At 34.9% G+C, this 26,817-nt stretch overlaps 1 protein-coding gene across 13 annotated transcripts in view; it reads left to right on the top strand.

Annotated features, from left to right (window-relative positions):
• The window catches only part of Wdr62 (WD repeat domain 62), a 480,266-nt gene that overhangs the window by 111,652 nt on the left and 341,797 nt on the right, over positions 1 to 26,817 (top strand). For 3 of the 13 annotated variants that reach the window (XM_073969155.1, XM_073969153.1, XM_073969154.1), the window contains exon 2: positions 5,503 to 5,649. The exons of the other annotated variants lie outside the window; for them this stretch is intronic. The gene's annotated coding sequence lies outside the window, so the exon portion shown is untranslated. The remainder of the gene's footprint in view (positions 1 to 5,502; positions 5,650 to 26,817) is intronic. 13 annotated transcript variants of the gene reach the window in all.

Raw genomic sequence — 26,817 nt, 5'->3', positions numbered from 1 at the left:
GCTACTACTAGTAGGTAGTCCCTGTGTGAACCAAGCAGACCCAAACGGCATGAACAAACTGTAATTTCTTTCGAGGACGTATTGCTTTTGAAAATGGCAGTGATCTACTTGTTGTTGTTGTTGTAACTATGTTTGTTATTATGTTTGTGTGTTCGTTCTTCTGTTCAATCTGGCTCTGGGTCAATCTCCAGTTCCAGGAAAGTGGCTGCTTCGATGGGATGTAACCACAGATCCACTGGAGCAGGGACGTAGCCAGGATTTCATTTCGGGGGGGGGCCCACCTGACCAAAATTTTGAAAGTTCATGTTAGCGAAAATGTCTTATTTAGCAAAGATGTAAACCTTATTTTAGACTTATTCTACTGATGAAATAATTTTCATTACTATTTTTTAATTCAAATGGCATAATACTTCTTGGCCAATTTTATCTTGTTTTTAGAACTTTTTTGACAATATGTCACAGTTAATATATTGTCAAAACAATGAATATATTTATAATCCCATATATTTTTGGGCGTATCATTTATCAAATAATTCACAACTACAGTGAATGTTATGAAATTCAGTGATATCACTTCGGGAAGACCAAAAGAAAGCGAATACAATGGAAAACCTTAGAAATATCATAACATATAATTTTCAAATATCTTAACATTATAACTTTCAAAAATATGCCAAAATCCGATATCTACTTGTCACACAGAATTTCTGAAGGCCTAGAACTAATGCTGAGCAATAGTTAGTCTGTCCATCAAGAAATTCTAGCACCTAATCGCGGTTATGTAAATGACAAATTCTGTCGCCAAATCGTGCATCTGTCAATAGAATAATTTTGGCGTCCAATCGTCGGACTTCACTTATCGAAATTCTGGATCTTCTTATAAATTTATCAGGAACAAGGGAAACTCTGGAATCCAGTCTTAACTTCTTTTAAAAGTGAAATTATGTCGCCCAATCTAAGGTATATACATGTATACATTCTTTTAGCAAAAATCCATAAACACAATTTTTCCCAATCTAAATTTTTTATACTCTCAGTCTTTAGCCAAAATGTGCCACAACGAAAAAATGGCTTTAGTGTCAAAGTGGGTTTGGGTCGACTTAGCTATGTCCGTTCGTCTGTGTAGCCGCCTGGAGAGCACGATAATTCTCAAACAGATCAACCTATTCGGTCCAAAATTTGGCCTTCGTGATATTTTGATTAACTTCGAAGATGGGGCATATCTATCTACTCTTTCGGCATACTTCCGCAGAGTATTTCAAAAATTTTCAGCGAAGTGCAGTTTAAGACCTCTCTGGATAAGCTGTGTGAGCTTAAGACCTCAATGGTCATGGCTTCACTTCCTTTATGCTAATAATTTAGTTATAACTAAAAATATGAAATAAATAAACTAATAAATAAAAAATTCTCTGGAAACGCTTAGCTTTTTTGCAACAAGTGTTCTCGGGGCTCCAATTACTACCGCACAAGTTTTTCAGAGGCAAGTCTATACTTCCAGAGAAAATGGCCCGAAAGCTGTAAAGAACACCTAAGGCAATCATGTTTAGTGGCTAGTGCGCACGACAACTTTCGAACCGGATACTGCGTTGGTCCAAACATTGTTTATATTTCAGCGAGCCTTATATATACAAAATTCGAAGATGGTGCTTTTCGGTCTACTTCTTCTGGTATTTCCACCCCAAATTTCAAGAATTTTAGCTAAAGTGGTATGCGCGAGTTTTCTTGAACGGAGCAACAGATTTGGTCCAAACTTTGGATTTAGTAATATTTTTTACAAACTTAGTTTTTGCTCGAAAATGGGCCATACTGGGGTACCTCCGTCACAAACCTTCAAAACAGTTGTTTAAGTGCAGTTTAAGGTCTATTTGAGGATCTTTAGAAATTTTTACTGAAGGTATTCCTTGTGTTTAGAGCGGTATTATGTTTTTCGTGGGCAAGTCCATATTTCCTGACATAAGAGTCAAAAGGTGAAAATTATACAGTTGCGAACTGACGCAATATCTCTTGAAAGGAATGACTCCCAAAATAAGATCTACTCCCAAAATGAACTATGTCTGTCCGGTCCATTTCTCCATACCTCCTCCGCAACACTTGTGATCAATGATACAAATCCATATTTTGTTTGCTAAGTCATACGTCCGAAAATGGCTAAAAATTTCTGAAAATCTCCTAATGCATAGTTTTTGGGTTTAAGGATTTTGGCTGTGTAGCCGCTATTCGATCTGTCTATAGATGAAAGTTTTAATTCACACAGGCTCAGGGTATATTCCTGTCCGCAAAGTCGAGTGGTACTTGTTGAGATTTTGACGAAGAAGAACCTGTTTCCGATTAGTTTTTAGATTTCGTTTGTCGTCACAAGGTCCTTCACCGAAGGAGGAACAATTAAAATTTCTAGAAATGTGCATCCATTGAAAGTACTTCCCAAAATACAATTGCTGTGCGTTTCTATGACGTTTTCTGCTGGTTTTATTCAAAGAGTAATCGACAAAAAATCTCTGAAGATGAAATTCATTGTAATTTTGAAATATTGGAAATAATATGTAATAAATCAATATATATAAAGTAGAAAAATGTTTGTACGTTTGTTTTTTTGAAGTTTATGGACTCAAAAACCGCTGAACCGATCTTCCTTAAATTTTCAGAGTATATCACTACATGCCCTGAAGGTAACATAGGCTATAAAAATTTCTGAAATTCTGCGTTGATCAGGAGATATAGTATCAGAATCGGAGGTACCTCCAACAAATTTAGATTTTTTATGCAAATATCTATATAATGGTAACAGATAATGTCTCCAAATTTTGGATGTGTGCAGCAATTTGGGCTAGAAATAAATTTGCCAAATCATATTGAAATCGGTTCAGATTTAGGATAGGATATAGCGCCTATATATATTTTCGGCCGATGTCATGTATTTTATGCATTAAACACGCTGTGTATATCCAATTTCAATGAAATTTGGAATGTGTGACGGAATTGGGTCTAGAAATAAATTTTTCAAATTATATTGAATTCGGTTCAGATTTGGATATAAGTCCCATATATATTTTCGTCCGATTTAATGTATTTGATGCACGAAACACGCTTTTATACCCGATTTTAATGAAAGCTGCAATGACTGACGAAAATTGGCCTACAAATAAATTTGTCAAAATATATTTTATCTTATTCGGGGTAGCGAAGTGGGTTCAGCTAGTAAAATATAAACATTGACCTCAAGCTAAATAATCTTGATTTTATTAACATTCGAAAGGTCGAACAAAACATTAAAATTCGACAGAAAAATCCTTGTGTCCAATAGACATTTACGACACTGCGGTGGAACACAAATTATATCATAAACAATGGTTGATATACATAGTTTTTTATTGCAAATTTCAAACATAATAAAGAATTTGTAATTGTTATGAATTTCAAAATAGTTGATTATAAAAACCACAAAGATTGAACAACGGTTTTACATTTTATTGTTGAATTGCTCTTACAAAAAATTTCAAATACAAAATATCGCAAAAATGTTTTTTCTGGATGTTGTTTATAAGCCAAAGTATTGGACCTAATATGTTACAAACGTTCAATAAATACAAATAAACGTATTGTTCTGAACACGGTAACACTTACAGCCACCCTAAAATTCCGAATAAACTCTTAAACAACACTTAAAACTTAAGAAGAACTATGCATAAAATTGCTCAAAAAGTCTAACTTGTTCATTATTTTTATATTTTCAAATATGTTGGACGAAAAGTAGATTAATGTAGTTAAATAATTCTCTGTAATGCTTCCAACTACTTTACATATTTCTTGAACAATTTAAAACAGTAAAATTTTACTCCAAAACAGTAAAATTTTAAACAAAAAAACTAGTAACATAAGCTAATATCATATGGGAACTAAAATCATTTCGGGGAATCGGTTATTCGTTTGCATTTTGGCTGAGGCTCATGTGATTACTTCGGGCCAAGTGGCTTAGGAGTGACTGACACACTTAAATGGTCAACTGGTCACCGTTTTGGAGAGAGGAATCCAGTCCAATGAAAGAAGTCTCTTGTATAGATGAAGATACAAACCTTTAAATCTCTTCAAGATACCAAGTTTCAGGTTCAGTTTTTTTAGCGAAGTCGACCGAGAAAATTTCCACATATCATTAGAAACAAAATTTCAACAAATAACTTAGTAAGCGGGGAATATTTACAAAAATATTTTCTCTTGACTTCTTTTGAAAGACGCAGCCCTTGAATTTGGCACGATAGTGTCTTGTGAGGCCCGCGTGTTTTGTGAATTTTGAAACATAAAGAGACGCTGGCAAAAAAAAATGTTTATCCGCGCGCACGAAACTCGATATTTAATTGGATGCACGATCGTGCCCTGTTTACTTTTTTGAACAGAAAATTGGGCACGATTGTGTCATTTAGGTTCCGTGTTTGTTATCTCTAAACACAAGCAGGTGCAGGCAATAAAAGTTTTCCTGTAAAATGAAACACGAAATTTTAATGTATGCACGACACGGTGAACACATAATTTGACACGATCGTGCCATGCGAGTTCAGTTTGTATTATGGCTCCAAACATGAACAGACGCAGGTAAAAAACATATTTACCCGCGTGTCACGAAACCCTACATTTAAGAGATCCACAACACAGCACGACATGCGGCAGTTTTACATTTTTTTCCAAAATAATAAACAGTACATTGCTTTGTTGCTTGAGTTAGTCGTTTATTAAGTCAAGTGTCAAGCCCGGACCGGACCCCGAAACCCTGGTCATGACTCTAAATTGCCGTCATGATCTGTAAACGATTCTAGGATTTTCATTTGTTTTTCGTTATGATGCCAAGGTACATTTTGTTCCTTACTGTAAATCTTTAGGCATATTGTGACCGCCTGACACCGCGGAATTAGAATATCTCTAATACGTACTATATGTATGTCTTCCTTAAGACTAAATTAGCATTTTAATACATAGTAAAATATTACCCAGATTCTCAAAATGTCTATTGACAATGCCAGATTAAAGATTTCTTTACGTGTCTCCACCAACTAAATCAAAATGCAAATGGATATACATAAATCGCATTAGATTCGTCGGCTATCATTTCTCAGCTTAAGTGTAATAATGTGATGATGGATGGTCAAACTACCAGACAGACAGTCAGTCATTCAGTTTGCAATGTGTCAGCTACTGGTGAGAGAAGAAGTAATGCGGGATTGTGTTTAATTTTGTGCCCTAAAGCCAAATAAACTTTGCTTTGCTTTGGAAATGGAATTATTGCGGTTTCTAGAGTCTTGGAATCAATGAATCGCGGAATATTATGGATATCATATTACACACATTCGCTTTTAGTGCCAACGTCATCATCATCATCACCATCATCACTGGTGTGTCCTCAAATTTACACTATGTTTTGTTGTGAGAAATCAATTTGTCCAATACCATTATATTTTGTTGTTGTTAATTTATTGAACACCATTACAAATTGGCTTCTTTCTTCTTTACTTTCAGGTAGGTGAGCCGTTGAGCGTCAGCGTCTGTCTTTCACTCTAATGACAAATGACAGGTATCCATTACATTACAATCCAACATGGAGACATAAATCTATTTGCATATGCCCATCAGAAATCGCGTAAATCAATTACGAAATGCTTGAGGGTAAGTTGTAGTTTTGTGTGTTTGTGGGAACATTTAAATTCGGTAGCGGGCCATAAGGGCAAATGGAAGCATAAAATATGACTTTAACGAGAGAAAAATATCGAAAAATGTGAAAATGCTAAAGTTTGACGCGTCTGACCATATGATAACCTACATCTTTACAAAATTATTATTTATCATTGGAGATATCCCCATTTTAGAACTCATGAAATTCAACAAAAATGCAATGCCTACAAATAAGGAATTTGTGACCTCTAGATGATACGAGTATCTACCCAAATCGGTCAGAATATTTCCATATTTTGGCCCCCTTGATTTAACCATATCTATGGACAGGGAATATGTTTGAGGTAGATATAATTTTGAAATTTTTTAATACAATTTGCAGTTTGGTACAATAATTTTGATTCATCTGTGGAGAAGACAATTTGTCACTTATCTCATTTTTAACGGGCAAATAGTAGTTGTAGTTATCCAAATTGCTTACCTGCCACAGAATTTGCTCTTAAGTATGATCTCAATATCACAAAACTTTTTTTTATTTAATGGCTAGTACTATTTGCCGTTAAACAAACTTTTGGAAATACTTAGCAGAAAAATCAAATGAGCACTTAAACGATTGACAGCTAAATGCAAACTTACTTACTTACTTGGCCCTCTACAGGACATTTGTCCTATAAGCCGAAAAGATTTCAATTCCTCTCTATGCGTTGCTTTATTTCTCCAATTTGGAATACCGTGTTTTTCAATCTCGTCTTCCACTTATTCACTTCATCGAAGCCTTGGCCTTCCAGTTATTCTTGTACCGCCATGTGGCCAGTATTTATACGCCTTTCTAGCGGGTTCATCACCGCTCATTCTTATGACATGGCCCAGCCAACGCAATCGTTGTATCTCGATACGTTTAACCCTACTAATGTCGCTGCATAGCCGATACAGCTCGTGGTTCATACGGCATCGATATTCACCGTCAACGCATATTGGCCCGTAGATCTTTCGAATACTATTTCTCTCAAATACACCAAGCACAGCTTTATATGCTTGCGAAAGTTCCCTTTGTCTTTTTCCGTTTGTCGATTTTCCGTTGAAATTTTTTTTTTAAAATATTTGACAGAAAAATCAAATGAACACTAAAACGTTTGACAGCTAAATGCAAACTTTTGCATATAATTTCCACACATGTGTTCATTCACTCTTCGTCTTTGTGGTTATTTTTCAAAATATGTAAATTTCTATCAGAAAAAAATGATAATTTTAATTTTATAATTTCCCTTATTTTGCCGTTTTTACCAACGATGATGCACTTTCCTTCAGTGCAAATTGCCATCGTCCTTTGTATTTTCCTTCCTTAAGTAATTTTCATTATAGCAACTTAATTGATAGTCCATTAATTGTATTCAAACTAGATGCATGCTAAAATGTATAACCTTGGCACATTTCCTTCTGCCGATACTTCTTGCCTTGCGAACATTACTGATATTTTTAACGTTCAGTTCTTGATAATTTTAATTTGCTCGTTACCAAAAACACTTTAGTGTTACCTTCAAAAGTTAAGTTTGAGGTGAATTTTAATTAGTCAAGTAGTTGAGTGAGATAATATTTTCTAATTTATTTTTGGTTAGAAAATGGAATTGAATTAAGTTTATTTTTTTAAGGTGAGGAAGACTTAATGAAAGGCAAACGTTGATATCCTTGCAACAGTGGTTGTGTGTATATTTACAAGAATAGAAGTTGCTTGTGACCACAAATCAAATTCCATTTTCTTCAATTTTTCATGTGCAAATTAAAATTGCATTTGAAATTCATGGAATGCAAACATGTACACTCCGCACCTTTCAGAAATAGGTTTTTCCATCCATTAGGCTTGTTGTTTTTTTCATTGGTAGAACTAATTAAAGGTAATGGCTTCCTTGGGTGGATACGGAAGTATATCGTGTAATCATGCACATCAATTGCTGCGATTTGTTTTCCTTTGGCTTGGCATCCACGTCCTTTGAATTTACATTATTTGCCCTTTTCCATTTCGTAACAAAAGACCATCAAAGCAATAACCCTTAAGTACGTGTTAAAGCGCAACCTTTGCTTATGAAATTAGGGGAGAAGTTTTAATTATGCTCTAAAGTATAATATTAAAATGTATCTGCGTAGCATGTGAGTTTTATTAGAACATCTGTAATTAATTTAAAAATGTTTATCTATAATTCTAACGAGAACGACTGTTATTGTGCTCGGTAATCTTTAATATAATTTCGTAGAGAATTTCAGTCATATAGCTAAAGATATAAAAATATGTCTCACTCACTAAAAATATGCCCAATAATACTTTAAAAGTCAATTTTGCATCTAGTTTGAGACAATTTTGTGTATACGAATATTGATTTCGTCGTTAGACTGGCTGGCGTCGTTAACGATCTCTTGAAAATATAAACCAATTTGGCCCAAACTTGACATATTGTATTTTCAAACAAAACTTAGAACAAGTTTAAAACCGGATTAAGGTTCATCCTTTCAGGCATTTCCCAATAAAAAGTTTAAAAATATTCACTTAAGTGCAGTTAAATAATTATTATCGGATCATTTTCAATGATGTTCGCTGACAGTTAGACAACGAAAACATTTCAACTTTATAATTCCCTGATGACGACTGGAGATTCCAATCGAAAAATCGCGCGATTTTGTACAAAAATCTTTTCGCAATTTTAGAAAAAAATTAGAAAAATTGCAAATAATTTTATAAGACCAAAAAGCGTCTAAGGCGAAAATATTATTGACAAAGTTTTGCTAAATACAAAGTTTTTCTAAAAAATTGCAAATAATTTTATAAAACCGAAAAAAGACACAGGCGAAAATATTTTTGAAAAAAAATTGTTCGACTTTTTACAGAAATATTTTTGCTATTTTTTTTTCAATTTAAATAGTTAATATACTCTATATACGAAAAAATGTCTTTGTCGAATACCGTAGGTCTGGTAAAATTTTTCCGAGTTGCTACTGACAAATTCAGATATAATATCATTTTTAAGTACTTTTATGAAATCTAGAAGATTTTGTGGAGACTTCGGTATTGTTTGGCACTTTAGCCTTCCCAAATGTACAACTCGCTTATATTCCAACTGCTTCTCTAAAAGTTACAACAGTTCTTTGATCAATAGAAAGTGATGGAAAATTTCGAAAAGCAAAAAACAAGTATCTTTGACTTTGAAAATCGCTGGGAGTTATGTCCGCGTTTTTTTTTTTTGTAGTTATGTTCGCTTTGCTTCACGGACAAACTCCCAACGAATATTGGGAGTTGTGTCCGTGCACCTTATTTTAGTTTATTTGCTCTTAATAAAATTTTTGAAATTACACCCTAATATTTGTTCGTTTTCTTCATAATAACTTTCGAAAATTCACCCCAATTTATTTTTTCTGTTAAACACTGGAATGCATTTGGGCCCTAAACATGTGCAAAAAGGCCTCAATGAAAAATGCAATTAGAGAAAATGCTGAAGACAAATTGGCCCCAACAGCTGAATGAACAAAGGTCCCAAAAAGATGAAAATAGGCCCCAAAAGTTTTGTTGTTGTTTTCCATATACCTGCTTGGGGCCTATTTTCATCTTTAATTTGGGGTGTTATTTCATGGGGCCTTATTTTTGTACGCCAAATATTGGAAATAAACGTATTAAAAATCACAACAACCATTTTTATTTATGAAAAGCCTATAACCAACAATAACTAATGAATAAACTTTTTTGTTGTAATACAGAAATGGAATTTTCTTCGCAAAGAAATAAATCGTGTTGGATCTATCGGTGGAAGATAAAGGTACACTAATTTTGGAATCTCCCCAAAATATTCAAAATGTTACTCTTAGATTAAGTTTAAGCTCTTTTCTTGGGTCGCCTTGAGTTTTGCTTTGCTTGTGGTCTCGATTTAAACCATCTCGATTTATCCCATCCCTAACACGACTGTGTCGCTATTCTTTCATATCTAAAGTCTTACGTGACTTATGACGTAGACAGTCGATACAGTCAGACTTGTTCGATTCCATCCATCTTCGTTTTTTTTGAGACCGATCATGAGGAGATTATTTAAGATTGCCATACATCACTGGAAAGTCATCCAAATAATATGTAATTTTTTTGTAAGAATGACTGTCGGTTGATCTTACAAGCCAACCTCCGACCTCACATCTGATGTTGAAACCTTCGATCATTTCGACACCTCCAAATAATAGTATGCTAAGTCTAAAAAGTGAGTTTTGCAGTAGAAGCTCTCAAAATTTGGAAATTTTTTTGAACTTCAGTACTATGCTAAGTCAATATTTGTTTATAACTTCTGTTCGGATTGACCGATCATTACCAAAATTAGACAGAATTTAAGTTAAAGGACGTTCGATACCTCCAAATACTAGTTTGCTAATTCTGAAAAGCGAGTTTTGCACGACAAGCTCTAAAAGTTTGGAAATTTCTTTGACCTTCAGTACTATGCTAAGTAAATATTTATTTATAACTTCTGTTCGGATTGTCCGATCATTACCAAAATTTGTCTGAATTTAAGTTAAAGTACGTTAAATATAAAAATGTAAAGAACTTGAAAACATGCAAAGTCGACTTAGCATACTATTGTTTGGAGGCGTCGATTTATTCTGTTGCACCCCATTGTGACACAGATAACCGATATTTTCGAACTTGAGGTCATAATCATTCCCATGCCTAATTATATTGCTGTAAATCTCCTTAGTCCAAATTCACACGTACACATTTTTCGGTTAAGTAAATTGTGTTTTTGGGAGAGAGCGGGGATGAAACTCTTCCCTTCCTGCTCTCTCCTCCCAAAAGCTCATTTTACTTTACCGAAAAATTTGTACGTGTGAATTTTGACTTATGATGTTGAACTTTGTTTAAATTATATCTTGTTTCTCCCTCCGTAAAATTTTCGTCTAATGCACAGTGGATCCACTTGTATGGAGAAAGTGTCCAAAAATAATTCCCGTGTAAATATCAAGCTAATGCGCTGGTTACAGCTTTGTGCTGCTGCGAAGAGTGTTTTAAGAAATGAGCGTAACATTCTCCCCCTTTCCCCTCTGGAGGGGGTATACGGTAAGAATTGTTTTATGCTGTTAATACAAAATGACATGAACAAAGGTCCCGATTATATTATGATGCAAAAATAGGTTTGGGGAAAAAAAACAATCTCCAAAACAACATAAAATCCATACAATTTAGCGGATTAAAAAAAAATCAAAATTTTCGTCTGAAAATTGATAAAATTTTTAATAAATGTAGATCTTATAGCGTTCTTCCTGGAAGGCACGTACCGCCAACGTAAGACAAATTTGGAAGAAGATTTCATCATCTTGCCACTGATACCAATTATGTTAATGTACGTGGTCAGATAACAGAGTTATACGCTAATATATCCATCGAAACCCTATTCTAGGGCAGCTTTAGTCAGCGGCCCACCGCAGCTGATTTTAATACTGAATAATCTTTAACCCATAAACTACTTTGGAAAATTATTCCCGAGGTGGGCATGACTAAAACCTTAGGTCAAATTTAAGTATATGATCGAATTGACATTGCAAAATACCCTAAGAAAATATGCAGCTAACTAGAATTCCACAGCACGCTAAAACACTATCTTTTAATGAAAATTAATTAAAAATATTAGTCAAATGTACCGACTTTTAAAGCTATTCTTAAGATCGCGTTCGAATGAAACAAAAATTAATATATTTTTAAAAAGGTCCATGTCATAGCTGCCAGAGTGCCAGATGTTGTACCAACATTTTGACATTCATTTTTTATTTTTGGCCAATGGGTGGATCCACTGCGTAGTGTGGTAAAAACTTTGATCAACATTTTGTTCCAAAATTGTTGTCCCTTATATCGCTCGTTTACTCAAAGAGTGACACATCTCTAAAAATACAGTTTCGAGAAAAATGCGTTTTAAATTGGCGTTTGAAATTTGACTTCCCAACTTAAAAACATTATGACACAAAAATAGAATAACCATTTGGACCAAGTGGCAAAGTCGTATTACCGGCCTGCTAAAGTTTTTTTTCTCTGTTGGGCGGTGGAGAATACGTGCGGAAAACAAATGTTCTGTTCCAGAACCTGCTAGAGTCTACAATTTTTGATTTGTTTGACAAATCTCTAAAGGGAAAATTGTTTAACATTCCAAAAATTGCAAATTCTTGCAGGTTCTGTCTGGAACTGAGCAAATTTGTTTACAATATTTTCCATTCGCCTTTATTTTGTTCGTTGGTGTTTGAGCTCCTAATTTCTTCATAACGACTTTGTATCCAATTTCAAATGGATCTCGGTGTACATCTTCTCTCAGTTCATCCCATTTACGTTTGTTTTTCTTTCTTGTGCAGCAATTTGAAGGGCTTTTTTGCTTCTAAGGACGTAATTCGAAGAATTTCAGTTCTAATTTGATTATTTCATTTGAAATTCGAAACATTTCACTTGTAATTTGAGAATTCCAATTGAATTTTGAACTATTTCTTTTGTAATTTGAGAATTCCATTTGAAATTCGAATTATTTCATTTGTAATTTGAATTTTTTCATTTGCAATTCGAATTATTTCATTTGTAATTTGAATTTTTTCATTTGTAATTCGAATTATATCATTTGTAATTCGAATTTTTCCATTTGTAAATTGAATTTTTCTAGAAAAAATCTGGAAAAAATCGAATTACAAATGAAATTATTCGAATTATAAATGAAAAATTCAAATTACAAATGAAGTTATTCAAATTTCAAATGGAATTCTCAAATTACAAATGAAATAATTCGAATTTCAAATGAAATTCTCTAATAACAAATTAAATAATTCGAAATTCAATTGGAATTCTCAATTTACAAGTGAAATGTTTTGAATTACAACTGAAATTATTCGAATTACATGTGAAAATGGTGTAGGTTTAACGTAACACCGTGTAATACTCGGATTCGTTTAGATTATGATTCTACAATGCTTTATTGGCACTAGTTCACTTATGTTTTAGTAAACGATGTTACTTTAGTAAGCACACAGCTTTACCTTGGTTACACTTTACTTGTTACCATACTTCCAACTGACGGTCTTAGTTCGCGTTCTGATTTACAACTCACTCACCCATCTGGTACTCTCCCGTATTTATACTTGCTCGCTAATGCATCGACTGTTCTTGCTTTCTCGATCTTGGATGTTCTACATTGTTCAAAAGAAATGCAACCACGTCCATTCCCAGTTGGAAGTTGTCTCCAATCCATTGAAGACGGCTCGACGACAGCCATTTGCGATCATCGACGACATTTTCACACAAATGTTGTAAAACTCGTGCACGATAAGTTGAGCGACAAGGTAAGCCAAGTTGTCTTCATGGACGATAGATGGAACATTAACTTGTACCAAGGCACATTGCAAGACATTTTCGTTCAGAATGTCACACATCGCACATGGAAGAGTGACAAATTTGGTGACACCGTCTTGTTTAAAGACAATTTCGACATTTTTCGTTGATGAAATGGTCATCGCAGATTCAATTTCCTACTGGGTTGGCAGATGCACTTACACACATACACAAACAGACGGAAGAATGGGACAAAGGTAATAAATACGACAGAGTAGAAGGGGTTATTATGAATGACGTCACAATATAGAAGAAAAATTAAAGTAAATCTAAAAGATCAGAAACAATAGCAAAATAAAATGAGTGAAATGCTGAAATTCTATACAGTAGTTGTTGTTGTTGTTGTAAATTTGATTCAAATAATGTAAACGCTTAATAAAAATTTACAGTTAAAATTTTTGAATGAACGGAAATTTTTCTAAATTAACTAAATCAACCTAAATCCACCAGTAACTATCGTAATAATATTGTGGTCAACAAAGAAAGTAACAATAAATGTTGCTGCCAATAACAAAAAAAAAAAAAAAAAAAAAAAAAAAACAATATCATTCTGTCGTCTTCTGACCACCACTATCCACCATCAACATTGCCTCAAGAATTCATCAAAGAATAAAATATGTTACCCCTTCCCCTGATATTTATGCGAAACGTGCAGAAACCACCAGTGGTCGTAATTGTTATTTGCGACAGGTAGTCAGACAGGTCAAATAGTTCTTTCTTCTGACCACAATGCATTTGAAAGAAGAAAAGAAAGTTGTTCTTGCAACAACATTTTTTCACATATCATCGATAATTTTGTTTTTGAACATGTTCCTTGATCTTCTTTACACTTGACGAAATAATTTTGTTATAATATTGAGATATTAAAATGTGTACAAATGTAATGTACTAAAATCACGTACCCATATTAAAATGTAATTCCAAGAATTTTGATGTTAACTTGATTATCGCCTTTAAAATTTGATTTGACTTACAATTTTAAAATTTTATTTCAAATTAATTTTTTTATTTATAATTTTTAATTTTTTATGCAAAATGTGAACTGCCCTGGTGTGAAATCGAATTATTTAATTTGTAATTTCAATTTTTTCAATTAAAATTTGAAATATGCTAAAGTTGAGTCAGTAATACTCAGAAAAATCTGACCTTTAAGTTATGACGAATAATTTTTCCAGGTGTATTGATATTATTGTTATTGTTGCTATCTGTTTTCCATTGTTGGCCAATTTACGCACGTTCATCAATCCACAGTAATTCGTATATGATCTTTATCTTTGACATCATTATCATTGTCGTTTTTATAGCCATTGCGTTGTGTTCTCATTATTCACTCGATAAAAGAAGTTTTCGTCGTCGTTGTCGTTATCATCGACCAATATTACCGACCGACCGACCTCATCATTATCGTCCATATTTTGTTTTGCTTTCATTATCGTGTTTTTGTTTTCTTTGCGTCCATTTCTATATTTTGTTTACCTTTCAATTATTTTTGTTTTCACTTGTTTTCTTAATAGCGTCTCGTTGGTCGTTGTCGTATTGTTTTTATTTTGAATTATGTGTTCGTTATTTTCGTATTCCGCAATAACAGCAAAGCTTTTGTTATTGCGTTCAACCATTTCCCATCTGACCAAACAAACAAACTCCTTCTAGCCAATCTTCAACATCGTCGTCACAAAGTCTTTCACTTCATCTGCAATTGACATTAGTCGGTAAGTTTTTTGTTGCTCTGCTGCATTTCATGAATAAATCGTTTTTTATACCCTATACCACAATGTGGAAAAGGGTATAATAAGTTTGTTTTCCCAAAAATTCATGTAACGCCGCGAAATATTCGTCGTAGACCCCTCATGTGGTATACCAAACTTCATATCTCGACGAGATAAAGCGATTTAGCGATGTGTGTCCGTCCGTCCGTCCGTCCGTCTGTCCGTCCATTAAAAATTGTAATCAAGCTAGAGGCCGCAATTATGGACCGATTGTCACGAAATTTAGTATGGAGGTCGGGTTTGGACCAGAATAGAACTGATTAGTTTTTGGCGATGATCGTGAAATGTTAAAGGGATGAAATGGACCAAAAACAAAATTTTTGCTCGATTTTGTAGCCGCTCTGTAGGTCGCAATAATAGTCCGATCGGCGCGAAATTTTAAACGTAGTTTTGGTTTGAGATGAAGAAGTAGCGTGCAAGTCAACGGTATGATCGGATAATATTTAGCGGGTTAAATTGATCAAAACTTTTGTGTATACATTTAAATAAAAGTTATCATTTATCAAAAGCTAGCCCGGAAAGCTAGTGCACAGGGATAGTGGTATAGGGTATCACATGGTCGGCCCCGTCCGACTATAGTCTGTTCTTACTTGTTTTTCTATTTCAATTTGAAGAAGTTTTTTTAAATGTGTGTATGTGTGCCTGCGTATGTTGCTTTCACTTAACCTCTGCTGCGAGGTTCCGCATAGTTGTTTTTTAGTTTTTGCAGAAAATATTTTGGAGAACTTATACTTTTGGTGGGTGGCCTTGCCTTAAATCCGTTCAAACACCTACATATACTAAGTATCTGTTTGCGTTTTTGATCTGTCCACCCGCTTTAGGAAGTTACAGACATATTGTTATAGTACTATGTTTAACTTAACCTTGTTTATATGTTTTTTACCATCTCTACGAAAAGGGATGTCGCCCCCTCGGTCGGCATGGATGGGAAAGAGATGCGTGGGAACGTTCGAACAAAAAAGAAGAAGAAAATTCAGGTTCGTTTAGATTTTGATTTATATAATGATTTATTGACTTAACTTCACTTACTTGTAGACGACTTTACAAAGCACACAGGTTGACTCTACTAAGCACTTTACTGACGGTTTTAGTTCGCGGTATGATTTACAACTCACTCGCCCACCTGATATTCTCCCGTATTTTTACTTTCTCGCTGTTTTAGAATCTTCAGCCTAGCATGTTCTACAACGATCGAGCGAAATAGCAATCCAGTCGCAAGTAAACATACAAACAGGAGGATGAATGTAAACAACAAATGGGGCAGAGGTAATAAATACCAGAGAGTAGGAGGGGTAATAATGAATGACGTCATAATATAGAAGAATAATTAAGCTATAAACTGAATGATCACAACAAATATTGAAGAGAGTACAACAAAAGCAATAGCAAAATAAACAGGGGAAATTCAGAATTAGTGATAATTTCATGATTGTAGAAAATATGTACTATACAATAGTTGTTGTTGCAAACTTCATTCAAATAAAGTAGCTGCCTAATTTAAATTTACACTACAAATCAAATTTTTAAATTAACGGGATACCTGTGTAAGCCTAAGACCTCTGCAGTCATGGCTTCACTCTCCCTTTATACTTGTAATTTAGTTATAAGTATAAACATGAAATAAATAAATGAATTAAATTAATGGGAATTTATCTAAAATTTTTATTTGGTAACTACGCACAGTGGTGTCATGGTTACATGGGAAGGTGTGACAAAGATACTTCTAGATAATTTATCGAACTGAAACTTTTATCAATGGGTCATAGTGACCTAAAAACACCCTAACAAAAATATTGCAGTCCTAGGTCCATGTTTTCGGGCGATTCCCATGTAACGAATCATCATGAATTGAAGTATTTTACTGTTACCAACAAATTGTTCAACCGAATTTGCTGTAATCCTGTACCAGTAGTTCTTATTGCAAAATAAACCTCCCCGCGAAAATTTTTCAGTATTGGTCCATGATTAGGGGGTGCCACCTATATGATTAATATCTCGATTTATTTCGGCAGATGTTAACCAAATGTATAAAGCCAATAGGTTTTAATATTGAATTTAGAGTTCAGACCACCACCTTATAAGGAAATGTGATTTCGGTCCACTTTTGACCACAGCCTCCATATAGGGTTACCATCCATTTTCGGTACTTTATAAGTAGACAGCGGAATCCTATGCAAATGCATATATGGTTAGGTTGGTCGTAGAGAAAATCTGATTAGACAGAAACTCGTTTTATCACAAAATAAAACGAATTAGGCCCAGAAATTTTTGCATATTTTGCATATCGTTCATATTTTTTACATATTTTTACATATCTGCATAAAATGAGCATATGCAAAAACATATGCAAAAATATATTAAAGAATTTGTGGTCTAAATATCCCACCGAAATGGCTGAAATTTGGTATTAAGGCTTCGTTAGGGGTATGCAACTTTACAACTGAAATCAGTCCGCATAGGTCCACGTCTTCATATAGCGCCCATAGAGCGGTACCTACCGATATTCCGTATTTTGAAAGTATAGGTCCACGTCTTCATTTAGCCCCCATAGAACGGTACCTCCGGATTTCTGGGATTTTGAAGGTTGTGCCCTCAATATCCCTAAGTAATGGCTGAAATTTGGTATTAAGTCTTGCTTGGGGGTAAAAAACTTTCCACATAAAATTTGGCGTTTAGGTTCAGGCCTTCATATAGCCCCCATTGAACGATACCTCCCGATTTTCAGTATTTTGAAGGTTGTATGCAAAAATGTATGAATTTTGCATAATTTTGCATATGTTTCGATTGTAATGTAATCAGAAGCCAAAAATATGCCCAGTCCCAAAATTTGACATGAATCGGACCAAAAATAGGGGTTGCATAAAATTCCGCTGTCTATTTATAAAATGTAATCACCTTTTTCTGCAGAATTACCCGTAATAATGTATTTTTGGTTCTCAGTGCGGCGAACATCTCCAAGTTTTGGCGTGGTCCAATAGAAGAAAAAACATTTTCTTTTTCTTTCACGAGTTTTCAGTGCGTCTCCAAGTTACCATAGCACAAAAAACAATAAATTTAAGACATTTTATTGAAAGTATAACAAAATTACTTAAAAGAATTCCAAGAATATATAAATTCAACACTCAAAAAACCGAGTTAAACTTTTGGTCATAACTGCCCAAATCATAAATCTCCGCAAAAAGTATAAAAATTTTTGAAATCTACAGACCCGACCCTTGGCTTCAGTTTGATACTAGTGGCGATTCTTGCGGATGCTAGGAAAGTAACTAAAATTTAAATAAATCCATATATCTATATTAAAAATTTAAATTTTGACCAATAATAAAACTAAAATATTTGGTAACCTTTGTAACCTTTGGAATTGTTATAAAGGTCAAAATAAAGCTTAAGTAATTAGCTAAATCGTTCAACGCAAGTTTCAGAAACTTTCTTATAACCATTTCTCGTTCAAACCGCGGAAAAAGGCAAAAAAATTGAGTTTCGAAAAACTTGGAAATTTTAGGAGCGATTCGCATCTTTAGATTTTTAAAATTATGACATGAATATTTTGATTTTTGTCGTTGGGCGCATCCACTGTGCGACGCAGACTTTGACTTGAATCATGAACTAAACCTAGACCTAATGTCGAGTGCAAGTAAAATTTCTATCCAGCTGTGGGAACCAAATTCCTGAGGGTATCTGGTTATTGTTGTGCGAATTTATTTGTGAAGCAAATACTTGATATTGCGCTCAATATGACAACACATTCCTCATCTGCCCCAAGGGCTTTCTTCGAAGTTCACAGTTAGCAACAGATAGCGTTTAAAGTGTGGATGATTTAAAACTGCTGACCGCGTGACTGAATTTTGTGTTACCATGATGCAACGTAGTCGGTATCGCAGCAGTTCCACAGGGCGAAAAAGTAGACCAACTTCTGAATCTCTTTTTGTTTTTGGGGTTTTCCGATATCGAAGAAGAAGACACCGCCGTTGTCTTAAACTTGTCCATCTAACAATTTTTTCTAACAGCTCACGTGACTTCCAAGTTCATGTCATATCAAAGTTCACCGACACAATAGAATATTTTATTGTCGATCCTCCTTCTACATAAAAATATAAAATTTGTTAGATTTGTAGACCTTAATTGGATATTTGAGTTAATTTATACGTATATGCTTAAGAAGCCAACAGTATGCGAACACAATTTAGATATTAACTAAATTAAAATTAACAAGCCAAAGACGCGCCCTAATTGACTGCTGCTTTGTGGAAATAAACTCTTTGTTTTCCACGCGTTATAAAGACAAAACTAAAACCTAGAATGAAAAAAAAACTACAAATAAAAAACATAAAGATTACCAAAGAGATAATGCCAAACTAGCGGGGGCATGACGTGATAAATTTGACGCGTCAATGTGCAGAATAATTTCTAAAGCTAAAACAGACACCCACCCAGCCAGCCGCGTACAAAGGTTAGCTGTAGAAAACTTTTCTCTTTGTTGGAAAAATATCCTTTGTTATTTATTACACAAAAAAAGAAGTCCTCTATGCAATGGTAAAGTGCGAATCGTGAGAGAGGGAGTGAGAACATACACACACTAAAGTCTCCAAATTGCATGAAACTGCATGACATTAAACTGGACCCAGACATTCAAACAGCTAGCCAGCCGTCGTGTCAGCCATCCAGCAATTTTGTTATCCCAAAGGACCAAAGTTTTCCCATTTTTTATTTCATTATGTTTTTGGCTTTCTCCCACTTCCTTGTTCCATTCATTTATAATGCAGACATTACGCTCACTGCAGGCGTTTTGTTTTTGCAACAAAAACAACAAGGATATATGACAGCAGTTATCCTTTTTGTTACTTAAAATAATTGACATGGCAAACAAAGGACAAGCGTCGTCATATACGTAGCACCCCGTCTAGTGTGGGCGATGTTTTTGTTTGTGTTGTTTTTTTGTTGCAGAGTTCAGTTACACTCTCTGGATACTCATCCATGGGTTTGAGTAGTCATTATTTAGCAGAAAATTGTCATCCAAAAATCTTCAAACTTAATTTTGCACAGCTATGAGTATTATTGTTGTTTATATAGTAGTTTGTGAAGCTCTCTTTAAGCAAAGGACTACTTAAAGGTCATTTAAGTTGCATGCAGTATTGTCGTGACTAAAGAATGTTTGATAAAAGTTGCTTTCGTAAGCTTAAGAAATTTAAGAAACTTGTGTAGCTTCAGAGTCCTTAAATTCATCATCGTGAAAGGTCAATTCGAAAGTCTAAAAGGCAGCACAAAGCTTTGACTCATGAAACGACTAGGATGGCTTATGACAGAATTCCGAAAAATTCTTATTGCCGGGCAGTAGTCCATAACAGCTTTTTCCTGGTGAAAGTTTTGTAACTTTTGAACGGATAGATATATTTTCATAATTTTTTTATTCGACAGATAATAATAGCTTTTCTGTGAATCAAAAACGATGAAATTCGCATTTTAGCTTAATTTTTCATCTACATGTGAAGTCATTCGATATTTCCCATTCTACTCACTCGTATTTCACCTCCATTTGTTGTTTACATTCATCCGTCTGTTTCTGTATATGTGTATCTGCGTATGGATGTAATTGCATTACGTTTGAACATTGTAGAACATCCTAGAATGAGGATTCTAGGAAAGTCTATGCTTCAGCGAGTGAGTATAAATGTGGTGGTCTAGTTGGTTGTAAATCATATCGCGAACTAAAATCGTCAGTTACGTAAAGAGCAAACTAAGTAAATAAAGCTGTGTGCTTAGTAAAGACGAAGTAAGGTCAATAAATCATTGGGGACTCGTAATCTAAAGAACCCACGTTTAATTTGGCAAAAATTTTATGGGGTAATAAAAGAACAAAGTGCCCCCATGCCCGCCCTCTGCGTATGTCCCTGCTATAGGGAGTAAAATTAAACCTGATACATAATGTGAGTTACATGTTGCCACTCATTTGTTGCACTTTCCCCCACAAGTCAGATCAAGATTCACTTAAAGACTTTTTCTACCTCTGATTAAAACTTTTGCGTTGTTGGCTAGAACTTGTCATGAGTATGAAAAAGTATGTTTTGTCAATAATTGTCACTCGAAATTCGTCATCGAACATCATTGGGACCGGTCTAGTATAAGGTTTTTGAATCAATGTCACTAAGATTTGGAATTGGCTTTTCAGGTGTTCCTCGCCTTCACAGTATTTGACCTTTTCTTCGTAGCTTTCTTATCAAGGACGACTGCATAGAAATTCGATAGATTTAATTTTTGATAATACATTGTATTTCTGCTGAGGTGTTTGCCTTGTAAGTACTGGGCCCCTTTCTCCTGGGCTTTCTGGCCACGGACGGCTGTGCAGCAGGTCGATGGATTGAATTTATGAGAATCCATCGTTTTCTTGGGCGAAGACTGTTGGCCTACGGAGTTTCAGGCTGATGAGTCTGATTGGATTTCTTCGACTTTACTTGTGAAGGAAATCGCTGCCAAACTCTATCCCTGATTTACATTTGCAGAAAGAGCCTTCGTAGACCCGTTTAGACTGATTTTCCCGTTAGGGTCAACATTGTCATTAATTGTAATTCGCAGTTTGTTATCGTATATTATTGGGGTCGGTCTGACATATGTCTATTTGTGTCATTGCCCATAAGCTTTGGAGGTAGGTTTTTTTGGGACGCGCCTGCCTCCTCAGTACTGCGATTTTTCTACTTGGCTTTCTGGTCAAGGAAGACTGCGCTGGATATACTGTGTGAGAATCAATCATCTTCTTGGGCAAAGACTGTGGTCCTCGTAGTAGCAAACACGTTTCACAGTTTTAGGCGGTAGAATTCGGTTCGACTTTTCAGATTAAGATTGTGTCGCATGCAGCCCTTGGTGTCTTTACAGCCGTGTACAGAATTCCTTCAGGTTAATCCTTGTCTTTCGGGTGGGATACAGGTTTATAAATAGACCACATCTATAATTGTTCACCTTTACTGATTTCGCTCGGTTTTTTTCTCCATGGCTTTTTGGTGAAAGACAGTTCCGTTTGAGAATTCATCGTCTTCTTGGGCGAATGCCTTAAGTTTCCGAAGAACAACCACCTAAGCTTCCTTATAGCCGGTGCCTACTACAAACTGTACTTTTGCTTTACCATTGACTTTCGGCCGAGAATCGGGTTTATAAACATACCCCCCCCCCCACACTTGTACGGATCTCGCTCGTTTTTTGGGTAAGTTATTGGACCTTTTTCGTACTTTTCGGGTTTGAGTTCCGCTTCGGAACACTGCCTTGATCAGCAGGAGTTTCTTACGTATTATGTTGCTCCACACCTGAAGCCCAGGAGGATAAATTCTTTCGAATTTCCACATGAACCTAAATATTTTTTTTTTTTTTTTGAAAAAAAAAGACCTTATTCTGAGTGTGCAAATTCGGATCCCTTCCTACGAACTTGCGTAAAAATTCTAGTTTTCCTCACCGAAATTGTTGAATACCGCCAACAAATTATGAGTAAAATAGACGTGTCGCTCGTTCGCAGTCTCAGTAACTGCTACTAGTCTAAGACTTCGATCCTTCGATTAATACGCTCCCAGCTCTTGGTTAGCTCCCTGCGCTCAACACGCTATATGCTCTTAGCAAGCTCACTGCGTTTTGCACGCTCCAGCTCTTAGCAGGTTCTCTACCCGATTGGCATCGTGCCAACAACAAATACTCGATTATTATATCCATATTTCATTATATTCCTCACACATTTTTCGTGTTATAAACAATTTTTTAATTGTAAGAATTTGTTTTTCATCTAATTTTTATGGGTCCTTAGGTCGACCCTGGTCGCGACTGTCCTCAATAGTCATGAGAAGAGTCTTGTTTAAGTTGTCCGCACTCATAGTATCGGTCCTGTCAACCGAAGACTGGTTTGTACCATTATTGGCTATACTATTGTCCAAAGATATTGCCGGGAAGTCAACTATCCTATCCGTATCTTGTAAATAATGAATTTGTAGCACATACGGCTGTATGTGCCAAGGCATAAACACCTAACTCAGCAGGATGACAATCGTTTGATCTCGATGATGCATGGCTTGTGATCACACCAACGCTTGCCGCCGCTACTGTGCACTGTAACTTTTTTCTTTTTACCAGACTTTCCCATCATAGTTGAGCAAGTTTTTTATTTTTAACCACACCCACTCGCTCTATTTACCTCTTTGCTTATATAAGATTGGCGAACAAAACTTCTTCAAAAAAATTCTAGTGGAACAAGAAAAACTACACAATATACCAGCGCAAAATAAATCCTTCTGAAAGAGAAACAAAATTCTCCCTAAATGCAAATGACAAGAGACAAAAATTTCTTAAAAGAGAGGAAAATTGCTCTCAGACAATCTTAAGAAAATTCGGTCCGAATTCTGACAGATGCGGGAGAGAATCTTTAGACTTTGAGCAAACTTGTCGGATATCAGACTTTTAGTCAAGGAAGTATATGGGGATTTCTGAGTTAAATCGAACACTTTTTCATGATGAGGTTTTAGATTTACTTTATATTTTGCTGTAGGGATGCTGCTCCTCAGCAAAACATTTTAGTATATTTTCAGAAATTTTTGTTCCGCAGATATCGGGCCTTGAAAAAGTCAAATTCTGTAAAAACTGTGTGCAAAGAAATACTCATAGTTTCTTTAATATTGGTCCAAATAGAAAGAATCTTTTTTGTATTTTTTGTTGTTTTATCAGCTATCTGATAAAAAATAGAATAAAAATTGCACAGTGGGCTTGGATGCAATTTTCGCGATTATAATTTAAAATAAATTTTTATCAATGATTGTACTCTTCGATTTTCTTGATTTATTTTTTATTAAACTACGATAAATTACTAAAATTTTAAGACCTATTTGGTACAATTCTTCCTTTATAACAGTGTGAAACCTTCGCAATTTTACCAACAAAATAAATAGAATCATTTATAAACATTTGTTTTAATATTTCATTTAGGAATATATCTTAAACACCTTAAAAACTTCTTCATTTTGCGATTCAAAGAATGGTTTTGCAATTAGTGTACCAGCATTAGAGCGTGTTACTGAATGAAGTTTTTTTTATGTCCGCGATAACTTTGGCCATTTAATATCTCAAATTCAAATCCTCTTTCGTATTTAAATATTAATTTTCTGGTGAAAATATCACTTTAATATTCGGTAGATTATTCGTCTGGGATCCCCATTCATATAATTCCCATGCTGTAGTCTTTTGATCATCAATTTACTTAATTTATTGTCCGGCTGGTACAATAACAGCTAAACCATTTTTAAATTCGAAAAACGACGAAGTTTTTAAGATGTTTAAGATAAATTCCCAAATAAAAGTACAAAGCAAATTTTTAAAAATTTAATTTTTGTTTGGTAAAATAACAAATGTTTCACATTGGCATAAAGGAAAAATTGTATTGACAAATTTTTAAAAAATAATAAAAAAATAGTAATCATTCGAATCCCACTACCAAATATATCTTAAAATTGTAGCAATTAATCGTAGTTTAATACAAAAAAAAATTTCAAAAAACTCGAAGAGTACAATCATTGATAAAAATTGATTTTTAATTTTAAATCGCGAAAATTGCATACAACCCCACAGTGCATTTTTTTCTATTTTTATTAAATAGCTGATAAAACAACTAAAGATACAAACAAAGATTTTTTCAAATTGGACCAATATTAAAGATGTTATGAGTATTTCTTTGCATGTGGTGTTTACAGAATTTTACTTTTTCAAGACGCGATATCTCTGGAACCGTTAGTCAAAAAAAATCTGAAAATATACTAAAATGTTTTGCTGATGAGCAGCATCACCCCAGCACAAAATAAAGGAAATCAAAAACCTCATCTTGAAAAAGTGTCCGATTTTGTAAGTGTAATCGACCTCGGGAACTTAAATTTGAACTAATGACAATTTCGGTGACGAGCCACATTATTCTTTTCGCTTTAGCCTTCTGGTCATATCAAGTCTTCTTTGGCGGAGACTGTTGTATCCAAGCACGGATTTCTTGACACATGTGTAAATCTTGGTCCGTTCGACCTTGTGTGCAATGGGTGTTTGAGCACAGATAAGTCGGCTTGTCAAGAATTTAATGTTAATACGGTTTGTTGCTGAACAAAGACCGTTACTTTTAATTTTTTATTTCTCGGTAAAGCTATTAGGTCACCTCAAAATTGTAAAGAAATCAATATTTAGTTTGCTAAACCTCTAAAATTACGTAAACATCCAATTATTTCTGTATTTTATATTTGACTCAAAGAGCAGCAATATAATTGGTCACAAAAAATATTCAACCCCACCAATTGACACATTTTAAGATAATATTTATCATCTAAATGTCATGTAATTTATTGTAAAAATGATTTAATTATTACGAATGGATGGATTTATGTTTGTTGGCGAATGCTGTTTTCATGTCGTCCTCCTTCATCATGAGTTATTGTACTGCAACATTTATGCTGATGATTTGTGAGTTTTTTTCAGGGCTCTCTCTTTACCTTATAAAATATTGATATTTTTAATAGACAGATAGACCGACAGAGGTCGAAAACCTTTCGCATGTTTGTTGTTAGCAACAATGTTATTGTTATAGCTTTCTTTTTTGTTGCATTTTTTGTAACTATCAACTAGGTTATAGCTGCTGCAGTTGCAGTACTATGTATTCATATTGATGTTTATAGCTACTCCAATCACACCCACAACAACCCAAAAAAATAATAATAACATAAAGAAATTGTGGGTGGACGGTCGGTCGGACCGAACTATATACATTTATGTCAACAACTAGGATAGGAGGAGACACTACAAAGTAGAAGCATAAGACAAAGCCCAACATGAAAGAAACAAAAATAGTCCATCGACACCACCATGGTGTGACACGAATTGGTTTGAATAGATTGTTGAATCTTTGGGGATATTTAAGTAGCCATAAGGTAGACTTTGACGCTATGAAAAGCTACACAAGATACATATACACTCGCCTTAAAGGAATCAAGAAGACCAATACTTTCTAGCTAAATAACTTTGACAAGAACTTCATCATAATTCACTATCTTCATTCAGTTGAATGATTAATTGAAAAGATTGACTGAAGCAATTCAGTAGAAGTCATTCAAAATTTAACGAAACGAACTAGTTCAAGGAAAGGATTCAGTTAAAGGAACTATCGGAACGATATCTAACTCGTTCGTTCATCTAGTTCGTTTTAGTTTTTTTAATCTAATTCCGGAACTTAATTGGGCTAAACCCACTCGTGTGCCTTAACTGTTGACGTTCTTCTGCTGTGATGGGTGTTTTTATTTTATGTCTGTACGTTCATTTCTGCTTGACCTGTCTCTGGATCTATCTCCAGTTCTAGGAAACAGACACAGATCTACTGGAGTTAATTGAGTAGGTTTGGAAGGGCAGTTGAAAAGGTGCAGTGTGTCGTGCGGGCATGTGTCGCATGCTGGGCAGATGTTTTGCACAGTGTAATCATTCTTACCATGTACGAATTCAGACGGCTGCACCATCCTGAGCGTAGTTGTGGGTTCGATTCTTCGGCTTTCCTTTTTCACTTTTATCACCATACGTTGGATATGGATAGGACGGTAACACCCAAGCAAGTACTGCAACGAAAGCATGTCATTGTGTTGCTGTACGGGAAGAATCTTTATCTCCTCGGACGGTCCACTGAAGACATGAGGCGGCATCCTGTTACATTTCTCAAGGCAGAATTCTGACAGGTTTGAATAATTTTACATCGCGTTGCACTTATATTCTCGGATCATACTAGCGCCACATAGCTTACCGCAGATGCGATGGATGTGGGTGGTCTCGGCATACACACTGCATCTTTATACGGGCTGCGCAACTTGGATAGCTACAATTTGAATGCTATGGAAGCCTGCCTGATGGGGTCGGCAGGTGGGAAAGGCCTCACCACACAAGCAGGTAGTGTGCATCGACAGTATCTTGTTGAGCTGATGCACAGGTAAAAACTTAAGGTGGTCCGCTTGTGTCATGAGGAGTCATCTGGACGAAATTCTG

Source organism: Musca autumnalis, unplaced genomic scaffold (assembly GCF_047663935.1).
Source record: "Musca autumnalis isolate F117 unplaced genomic scaffold, ASM4766393v1 scaffold_2, whole genome shotgun sequence".
Classification (NCBI taxonomy): domain Eukaryota; kingdom Metazoa; phylum Arthropoda; class Insecta; order Diptera; family Muscidae; genus Musca; species Musca autumnalis.
This window is presented reverse-complemented; position numbering and strand designations above follow the sequence as displayed.